This window comes from Falco rusticolus, chromosome 12, assembly GCF_015220075.1.
Source record: "Falco rusticolus isolate bFalRus1 chromosome 12, bFalRus1.pri, whole genome shotgun sequence".
NCBI lineage: Eukaryota > Metazoa > Chordata > Aves > Falconiformes > Falconidae > Falco > Falco rusticolus.
In genome coordinates, this window is record NC_051198.1 from 27,467,303 (window position 1) to 27,478,296 (window position 10,994).

General features: G+C 44.6%; 1 protein-coding gene across 4 annotated transcripts in view; it reads right to left on the reverse strand.

The window, feature by feature from the left end:
- The window catches only part of TMEM63A (transmembrane protein 63A), a 31,267-nt gene extending 29,270 nt beyond the window's left edge, over nucleotides 1-1,997 (reverse strand). For 3 of the 4 annotated variants that reach the window (XM_037405492.1, XM_037405490.1, XM_037405494.1), the window contains exons 1-2: nucleotides 1,889-1,997; nucleotides 772-901 (exon numbers count right to left, since the gene is read on the reverse strand). The gene's annotated coding sequence lies outside the window, so the exon portion shown is untranslated. The remainder of the gene's footprint in view (nucleotides 1-771; nucleotides 902-1,888) is intronic. The other variant, XM_037405491.1, reaches the window with a different exon arrangement.
- Nucleotides 1,998-10,994: the final 8,997 nt, after the last annotated feature.

The following is a 10,994-nucleotide window of genomic DNA, read 5'->3' on the forward strand; positions in this document are numbered from 1 at the left end:
AGTCTGCCTAGTATTTGTGAGATGTACTAATACTACTACAAATATAAAGAGTGCAGGAAGATTCAACCATGAAACTACTTCAGAAGTAAAGTCATATTTGACAATCTATTCTCCTTCACCGGTAAAATATTTCACAATAACCGCCAGGCTCAGTTACTAGCAGTGCCCAAGCAAAAATTCCAGACATCTAACCAACCATGTCCTCTACAGACATCTGTGAAGACTACAGAAGACCCACACAACACAAACTTCTCTGTCTTCTCATCTGCAACATCCAACTACTTACACAAGCCTGAATTCCAGTTCTAGGAGTAACACAGGGCATTAGATAGTCCAACAATAGCAGTTTGAAGATTTTGCTCCTAGTTGAGCTTGTATGAACATACTGGCTTGTGAACTTTGTATTCAAATGTCAAGACCTTGAGATTATTAACAAATTTGCCACTAATTCAACAGAAAAGAACTACTACAAAAATACACGTGCTGCTCTCTGCTCTTGAAATATTGCATGACTGCCCCTTTTTTAATAGAATTCAGCTGAAAGAACAGCACAGCAATTACAGCATATTATGAACAAGAAAGAAAAAGGAGTATTTCTAATGTTCTAAGAGAACAGCCATCTACCAACAAGCAATGGCTCACTTATGTTGGGGCTTTTCACTTCAAACGTTTTTCTTGACTTACGAACTTGATGATTTCCAAGTACTTTGGCCAAAAGCACGCTTCATGCAGAAAACACATCTGACTGATAAATTCATAAAGAAAGCATACCCCAAAAACCTCTATCCTTTGAAAGCAAGTATTGTAGGTCCTCATCACACAGGTTCAGGGAGACTACTTTTGGGCTATCACGCCTCTGTAAGAGGAACAAACATGTCTGACGGCAGCCCTATTCTGGATGCTGAAAAAAAAGAAACCAAATGCAAAGCAAGAGTATGAATAACTACAAGTTCTCCCTGTAAACAGGAGGCAAACAGCATGGAGAATACTCCTCGCAAAACAGCATTTACTAAACGTTGGAGAGTGTGACAAGGTGGGGAAGAAATTTTGCCTCAACTGACGTGTTTCATCACAAGGAAGGAAAAAAAACCAAAAAACCACCACAACAACCCACACAAAATTTGTAATGTGAATCTATCCTGGCTTTCCAAGGATTGAGATTTAGTGCTGACAGAAAAGTCGTTCTGAACACCCTTTGGAAAACTGCAAGGACTGCACGCTAAGTTTTAGGTAACACGCTGGATCTTATCAGACACAGCTTCCAGCTCTTTAAAGCGATTATTTTTAAAGAAGTCAGCCGTGAGGAAGATAAAGGCAAGACCTCCCACGGGTGGAGCTGCTGCAGGGAGCACACGAGCGTGCAAGGAGCGGCGCTTCCCGACCTTTCCAGGCGAGGCGAGCCCCGGTGCGGGCTGCGGAGAGAAGCCCTCTGCCCTGCTCTGCCCGGGATCCCGGCGGTGGCCCCGAGCTGGGGCTGGCGCGGCCGGTTTCCCACCGGCACCCGCCGTAACTCGGGCAGGGAGCCGGCCCGTTCGCGCCGGGCGAGGAGGCTGGGCAGAGCGCGGTAGCCCCCGGCCCTGCGCCGCCCCTCCACGGGGAGGGGACACCCCGCCAGGAGGGGACACTCCCCCAGAAGGGGACACCCCCCGGGCTGCCCAGGCCGCCCGCTCCCAGCCCCGAGCCCGCGGAGGGCCGGGGTCCCGCTGCGGCCGCCGGCGGGGGACGGGGAGGCGGCCCGGTTTCCTCAGGAGGGCGGCGGGAGGCCCCAGCCGGCAGCACAGCCCGCGGCCGCCCCTCAGGGCTCACCTGGCCCCCTCCCCTCCCCGCGGCCGCCTCACGCAGCCCCGTCCCGTCCCCGCACAGCGCCGCCACCCCCGCCCTCCCTTACCTGCACCGGGGCGGCCGCGGCCTCTCCCCTCCCCACCGCCCCGTCACCACACGGGGCGCAGCGCCGCTCGCCCGCCCGGCCCCGAAGTTTCGGGCCGCAGCAACAAGTCCCGGGAGGCGCGCATGCGCGCGCGGCCCGCCTTCTTCCCGCCCTGCCGCGCCCGCCGCCGGCGGCCGCTCTCCCCCGGGCAGCGCCGCGCCTCGCCTCGCCTTCTCCAGACCCTGAGGCGCTTCCCTCAGGGCAGGGACCCCCCGCAAGGCAACCGAGAGAACCTGCAGCCACTTGCCTGCGGCCGCCCCCCTCTCCCGCCGCTGGCCTGGCTGTGCGGGTGTCTGGTTCGACCCAGCGGGGCTGGTTTTATCCCCACAGGGCCGGGTCAGCAGCGGGTTCTGAGCCCAGGCCTGCGTATGCAGAGCTACCTTTAAAGCACCTCACAGAACCATAGAACGGGTTGAGTTGGGAGAGACCTTAAGGACCATCTAGTCCCAACCCCGTGCCATGCCAGGGTCACCTTCCGCCAGAGCAGGTTGCTCCAAGCCCGGTCCAGCCTGGCCTGAAACACCTCCAGGGATGGTTCCCTCCATGCAATACCATTGAAACTGTATCCGTAATGGTTTACAAGTTATTTTAGAAGTTCATAGTTTATCTATGAAAATGTTATGCTGGATCCGGAAAGAAGATCTCTGGTGAAGCATGAAGGATTTCCAAACTACTTGGTGGTTTCTCAGGTTTAATGTTGTTGTGGGCTTACAGTGCTCTGACTTGGAGGAAACCCCTTTGTGCCTCTATGACTCACATTATCCATTAACATTAAAAAAAACCAGATTCAAACTGAGCTTTTTATAGCAAAAAAAAAAAAAAAAAAAGATATGTGAGATTTCAAGAAAGATTTCACAATGCCCAATCTGGTAAAATAGGCAACTACAAGTGGAGCAGGCCATAATTAAGGCAGGTAACTGAAATAAGTAATAGTAATATGAACATTCCATGAAATATTCAAAGCCCCTTGTCTACATGCACCTATAAAGAGAGAAAGAGCATCCAAATGTTGTAAATTGGAAAAAGCCCAAGACCTAGGGAGTTTAACTTTGTGTGTCTATGACAGAGCTGGGATGAGACGATTCCCACCCGTCCACAAAGATGTCCTACCCTTTGCAGGTTAATTGCTTCCAGCCAACAGGCCAGAAACATGGCAGGGTGAGGCCCTGCGATCCACCTCTCCTCTACCCTTTAGTGTTCCCTCAACAGCCACTTGATACCCAGCATTGTCAGCCATCCTCCTCCTCCTGTGTCTTCACCCTTTGCCCCAATTGGCATGACTGACCTCAATGAGTAGCAGGCATCTGAGGAAGAAGAAGATTATGATAATGATGAAAATGTAATGGCTCAGAGGGAGGCAGGGAGACTGATTGCCTTCCAAGATTTGCACCCTACCTCCAGTCTCGTGGATGAAGCAGCGGTGATGTTTCAGAACAGCGAGCCACTCTAGAAACAACCAAAATCATCAGGGCATTGCAAGGTGCAGTCTGATGTCACAGTGATCAAAGTCTCAGGCATCTGTGGACTTCCATACTTAAAGGAAATGAGCATCCCAGGTGCCAAGAGGCCTGCATCTCCTCCAGTTGACAGTCCTGCTCCTGCCTCTCCGTCTTCAACTCCTTATGCCACTGTCTATTAAACTGTGTGTGTTACTTAGGGCCCTGCATGCATGTCCTCTACCCTACTCCCTGCCATTTTATTAATCCACAATTGTTTCACTCTATCAAATCCTCATTTCACTTCTCAGGAATGGCTGCTCAGCGGAGAGCAGCATTTGGCTGTGTGTGTGCCATGTGCCTTCCCCCACTCCATCCCACAAAAAGGGAAAAGTGACTGAGAGTCTTTTCAAGATAGAATTTCATTATTTATCTAGCAGCTGCATTGTAGAAAACCTGTGATTTAAAATTGACTGTAACAATTATGTTAGAAAATGGCATAAAAGTTCTCAGCTCAAAGCCGAGTGGTTCATATTCACTGCTGGAATAAAGAACTTCCACTGTTGTTGAATGATGTTAATTATTTTAGCTTCATAAATGCACTCTTTTCTACTTAGGGCTATGTTGGTGGGAAAGTTGTCTGGCACGAGTATAGCAGAATAATCATTCCATCCTGGCTTTTCTGCAATAACTCAGCCTGTGGATGGTTTATTTCAAAACAGGAAATCAAAGTGGAATAGTTATAACCACTTTCTTCTAAATAAAATTTTACCAATGCAGCTGCAGCAGAGTATACCCACTATGCAGGTGAAGCCTCAGTGTATGCTTGCAGCTCTTACACTTCTAGGACCAAAATCTGTCTGGTTAGTTTCCTTACCAATTTCCTAAGCTGTTTGTACTTTTGATTCTTGCCTTATTTTTCAAAATGAAGAAGGCCTTGCTCTGGCTAGACTATCTTACTCTGTAGCATAAATAGGTGGTATTCAGTGATCTTCACTGTAGTCTTGACATTCTTCATTCTGAAGACTTTTGCCCAGCTACAAAATAATTTTCCCTTCTCTTTCTCACAAGAGTAATGTCAAGCTTTTGTCATTTGTTTTTTTTCTTCCTCTGTCTAGACAGGCTCTTTAGCTAAGTGGTGTGATTTTGTTTATCTCTAATTTCAACAGCAGAGTCACATTTCCCTCCTCCCTACCTCTTGTAAATAGGGTTTTGTTTACCACTGTCTCTTCTTTTGGTGACAAAAGCCACATACTGTCATTAGTTAGCAAACATTTAATTATGTTGCTAGAGCAGATGGAAATCCACCCTCAGGACCTAAGGAGCAGTCAACAGAATTTAAAATCCTGCCATCTTTCTTGTATTTTGCATGCTCCATATCCACTTCAACAGCTCTTTAGCACCAAGTTGAACAAGTGTGCGGTGTATTTACACTTACATGTGTGACTCTTGCCTTACTTTATTAAATGACCTTATGGCTGAAGAACACCACTGTCACTTTAGTTTGATTTATCACAGCAGGACTTCCCTTGATGGGTGAACTCCCAACAGGACATCAATAGTCTCTGGACGTGAGTAGCAGGTGGCCTGATGCTTTACCATGCGTGGCAACTCTCGCCGTGGTTTCTTCTCTCTGAAGAAACTCATCAGCCCAGCTTGCTGTTCCTTACTTATCTGCCTATTCAAATATATCTTAATGATTTAATTCAGGCTTCTAGCCTGGCAGCCCTTTGCTATCTGTTAATCTTTGCCTTCATCTAGCATTCTGTTTACAAGCCTCAATATACCAAAGGACTTAGTGTGGGCCTTATGAAGTCTTCCTTGGAAAGGCCTGAGCATTAATATGTGTATATTAAAAACAAACAAATAGAAAAATCTAGACAGATAGACAGACGTAAATGAACTCTAATCATAAAACAAATCAGCAAGCAGCAAGTGTTGATTTAAATTAATAATTTATGCTTGGTTTCTCTCTGTATTTATTAATTTTTGTAGTGCTGCTTCCTATTCATAGATAATATACTGGTTTTCAAGACAGAAATAGCCTTGGATTAGAGTTGGAATGTATTTCTATTAATCAAGAAAACTGACTTTTATACAAAACACTTAACCAAATATATCTAACAATATATGGTAGAAATTTGCCTTGCTTTTCTTTTACATTTCGTGTCAGAAAGGAAATGGTGAAGGGGGCATTGGTATTGATGCTTGAGCCTGATTAATTTTTCTCATTATCTCCACCAAGTTATATTTGTATGAAAACTGGAATTTTATGAAAATCCACAAGTACCTGCAATCTAAAATAGCAATACTGAAAAGTACAGGAGAACCTTACAGGAGAAAAAAAGTGAGCTTATTACAACATATTTTGCATTTAAACTTGATTTCTGAAATGGTGAATTACTGTCCCTGCTTCGTGCACTGCGCTCATTGGTTTTGATTGTCTAAAGAAGGCGTCCCTGTGAGTGCTCCTAGGCTTCTATACCAATAGCCCAGCTATAAACACTGCCAAACCCAGCCACAGCAACTGCTGAACCTTGCTGCAGGCAAGCCTGGGCTGCAACAAACCTATGCCTTACCAGGGGGCAATGCATGGACTTCCTCACCACTCATCTGTGTGCAGTGCGAGGTTTTAAACCTCTGTTTTACAGGTAGTTGCAGCAGTGGAGAAACTCTTGCTGATATATAGGAGTTTTAGGTTTAACATAAGCTTGTCGAAACACAGCTGCTGTTGATGTGACACACTTCGGTACAAAACTAGTACAAGGTGACCTGAAACATGCATGACTTCATTGTTTTCTGAATATGTGTATTATCTTAATGCCTATTCGTGCGTTAACCCTGTGTGTATAGAAGCTGAAGGGAGTTAATGCATGGGTGGCGTAGCACTTGGCTATAATTAAGGCAGCTCCCTGAGAGAGAGAGGGAGATGGAGAAACCGCCTGTCACAGTCTGGTCTCTTGCATGGAAGAGGACAGCACCTGGCCACATGACACATCAGATTTAGGTGAATCAAGGAGCAGGTGTATTTGTCGCCGGTGTAAAATACCAAGCCACTTAGAGCTTGCAACCTTTTCCTGTTCTTGGGTACAATATACCTTAGTTTTAGCGAAGAACTCTAGTGTCCCCAGGAGCCTCCTGTACTCTGTGGCTGCCCTGACGGTACATAGTAACCCTTGTTGCAACAGTACTGTGGTAAGACCTGGACAGACATGAACGTCTTTCCTTAGGTTCTGCTCTCCCTGGAGCAGAAAGCTGGGCGACTCCTTGTGCAGGAGCCACAAAACACTCCAGGAGATCTTGCAGTTTAAACCATTGGAGGGTCAAGTCAACAGGGTTTGCTGGAACCTTGAATTGAAAGTAAATTTTTGTTAACCAACCTCTCAAACCTGTTTTTGATCAGAATAGATCAGAAAAGGAAAGCTAGATTTTCCTTTTTTTTTTTTTTTCTTTTCACAAATACTACCCAGTTTGACAGCTTTGAGCAAAGTAGTCATTAGTCTGTTGGTCTGCTTTATCCACTCTCTATCTGCAAAGAGCCCAGTGAGATCCCCAGCTTTTAGACTTACAAACTGGGTTCCAAGGCCTTGGTGATGACCCTTCCTGGTTCACTGGCCAACTTCCCTCAAAATGTCAGCATCAAACACATTGCTTGAACATTTATAAATGTAATTTGCAATATTTTTAACGTGTCAAAAGCTTAAGCCTTAATATACATGGTTATAGTTTCAATAAGTATATTTTTTAAAAATAAGAATATATTTGAATAGAAATCTGGATTAAATTATTTTTAAAGTACTTTTAAAATGAGTAATCTTTTTTCCCACTGGGCAAGAATTACCCCTTCCCACTTCTGGATTTACAGATGAAAAAAAAATCTGAGTGCAGAATATGAGGATTTCAGAGAACTTTGATTTTATTTTAATCTCAGGTTAGGTTAGCTCAAAGAAAACCCAAAGCAGCAGAACTAAGAGTTACACTTTATTAGCTTCTGTGTTCTGCCTAGGAGCTTGCCCCAATAATTATATCTGTAGATTTGTGTGTCTCAGCCTTTAGAAATAGACCTGATCTGTTAAATCCAGATTTTGGCTTTGCAAAGAGCCAAGAAGGTCCCTGTAATGTTTTCTGCTACAGCAGTGACTTGGCTACTTTGCAGGTAGCTGCCGTGGTGGGCGAGCATGGGGGGCCACTAATGACAGCAGGATGATCCTGGTGAGCCTAAGCAGGGGGTCAGGTGCCAGGTACGTGAGGCACAAGTGTCTGGGGCGAATTGGTGACAGGATGCAAAGTGGCTTAAGCAGGAAGCCGTGAAGAGCTATTGCAAGGGCAAACAGCCACGACCAAGGGCAGCATGGCTTTTTCCAGCGAGAAAGATCCTGCATCCAGGGCCTGGCCTTACTAGAACATGACTGGAAGTGGTGGGGTGCAGCAGCATCCAGGCAGCTCCAGGTGCATGACTGTGGATGTGGGTCCTCCCTGGACACGTGCTGGCACCTCCACTTCAGGGAAGCAGAAGAGTTGCCTGAATACTGCCCATGCCTTAGCACGTGACCACCTGCTGAACGAATTATCGCCATACCTTCTGACTTTGCCATTCTTATCCCTCCCTATCCACTCTTTCATTCCTCTTCCCATTGTAGTCTAGTTCCTCCTCCCATTCATCCTTTCTCATATTTCCTTTTCTGTGATGATTTTATTTTCTCTGAATCACTGGCTTTTCCTTCCATTCCATCTTTCTCCTTTCAAGTGTATATAAAGGGTATAAAGGTATTCCCTTGCATCATTTCCAGCTGTACTTGGCATGTTTGAGTTGCCTCATGAGTGAGAGTGTGGCCTGATCTGTGTAAAAAGGGAAAGTAAAGTAGTCACTGCAAGCTGAGATTAAACACATGGGCGTTCCATGGATCAGTGGAGAACTTTCTCCCCTGTAAGTAAGCAGTAACAGATGGCAAGAGGCATATCTCTTTGTTTTACTAAGATACTTTATGTACAGCAATTGTTAGATTGGTGATTAAGGTTTTGTTGATAGAAGCCGTGGCCGGCTGGTGCCTTTGAAAATCAGGTTATTTATTTTGGTGTCTAAATATGGACTTGAAAATTTTGGCCAGGCAACTTGCTCAAGGTCATTATCCTGACTCAGGGACAGAACTGGGAAGGAAGCCCAAACTTTTCAGCTTTCCCTTCCTATTGATATTCTGTACAGTTTCAGTAAAGCAGATGTTTATATACTCAGATTCAGTAAAGCAGATGTTTATATATTCAGATCACGTGCCAGATTAAAATTAAGTGAGTGATCAGAATTCATTTGGGAGGAGTTAAAAGCCAGTCCTGTAAAGTGGCACTGGCACTCTGTGGGAGTTTCTGGAGTGAGATGGACCCCAGGACAGAAGAAAGGGTCCCCACTGCCTGGCAGCAGCTAGGCACACTCCTCCTGCCTTCCCAACACAGTGCACCTTGTCTTTTACACCCTGTCTGGATCAGTTCCTGGGGCTGTAAGGACACAGCTGAGAGCAGATGTAAGCTGGCATTGCCACCCGCAGAGCTCTGAGACGAGCAGACCAGAGGTTTAAGGCCCCACATTGCCAGCGGCTCTGGGGAACAGTGGGCCAGGCTGATGGCAGTTCCTTTGCAGTATAGTTCCTGTGAAGATTAGAGGAGTTTCATATGTCAATGTAAGACCTTGAACTTATTATTCAAATTATCACAGTGAGAGCATTTCTCAGAGGACATGCAATTGTGTTAAGAAAGCAGTTCCCATCCACTTTCCTTAGGAAACAAGACAACTGTGTTCTGTAATTGCCGTGGTTTCTGGATCAGTTTCAAGGCAAGCCCAGGCAATAGCATATTTTCGTGTTCCATTATGAATCAGAGCATTTTCTTATTTAGGACAGCATGTGTTTAAGAACTTACCAGCCTGGGAACATGGTGAAGTCCAGAGGTAAGCTTTCCTGCCACAAGGGACTGAGAGCAAATCAAGCAGTGCAGCCTCCGAGGAGATTTAAGAGCCAGTCTTCCAAGCCTGCTGCACATCATGATTTTCAAATCCCTTCCATTGGATTTGCAGAACCTGAACTTCATCAAAAACACCATTTTCTTGTAGCCTGCCTTGGGGATGTTCTAACAGATCTGGTCAAACTGAGTAAGTATCTCAAATTAATTCCCAGGTCATCTATGTCTCTGCTTCGATTGTAGCTGTCGCAGAGGTGAAATAGTCCTGGCTCTGTTTTAGAATCAAAGCAGAGAAGAGGGACTAGGCACCCAAGTTTTGTTCAAATCAATGAAAAATGGATTCTGAATTGTTTTTTGTGCCTTTGAAAATCTTCACATATATGGTTTCTCAAGAGACCCTAGATTCTTTACTGGCAACTGAAGCTAACACCATGCTGCACAAATAAAACAGGTTTTAGTCACCATGTCTTTACTATAGTTCTTCAGCCTCGAAAACTGACAGATACCAGTTTCAAATGCATGGCACTCCCTGCAGAATCTCATGTTGAATCCAAAATTAAGCTTCAGAAATGCATTTGGTTGCTATAAGGAAATGTTGGCCATTCCTGGATTAATGCTTTTGAATAAGCAAATGGCTAGGTAAGAAAAGGAGGAAAAAACAACTGAAGTTTGTGTTTCACACTTCAAGTGACCTGGCCAAGTGTGGCTGGATTCCCTTTTAAAATCAAATGACTATGATGCATCTCCCAGGGTCCTGTAGTATGAATGCTAAAAGGATTAAAACTAGTCAGGTCACACAGCTTTATTTTACTCTTTACAAGGGCCATGTTAAATCCAAGACTTTATACCCCTTGTTTACATAGATACGAGTACATGGCAGGAAATTACGTAATTTAACTTCTGCTATGAAGTAAAATACCCTTTTGTGTTCTGTTTTGGAATCAAATACACAAGGAACTGTATTTTCTCCGGTTCTTTCCTACTGAAGCCTTTTTCATTAAAAAGTAATAACATACCAAAAAAGTTACAAAAGCAATACAACGATAATATAAATACTTAAGTGAAAACAGCTTTGTAGTAACTGCTGGAGTAGAATTCTATCCACACACACTCCTTTCTGAACATTGCCGCACTGTTTGAAGGCAAAAGAAAATTGGAGGACTATTTTAATATTTGTTATTATGCAATTATCACAGGTGTGACAAGGTACCCAATCTAGACAGAAGGGGAATGGAGTGAACAGAGTAAATAATATATCAGCATAAACAGTAAATAGCTCACTAAGTTTTAAAAAATGAGTTAATGATTTGAAATTTTATTAACAGGTCTAAAATCTTTTAAAATGCTTTTCAGATACTCTATAGCCCTTTAAGACCATTCTCAGAAGAGGCGGCAGAACGGTGAAGACAAAAAAAGATAATTGCAAAGTTTGATGCAACATTTACAGCCAGTTAAGCCTTTCTCTTTCTGTTTAAAAATAATGAATATTAAGCATCGGGATGAGGGTTTATAGTTTGATCCAGATCGTCATTTCCAAGAAGACTGTTTTGTACCTCTTGAATCTCCCACCGCCCCCGGAAGCCTCTCAGACATCCTTCCCCAGTATCAGCCCAGGTCACCACAGCTCTGGCAGGCAGGTGTGGTGCTGCTGGACCCATTCAGAATTCCACTTCATTATCCTC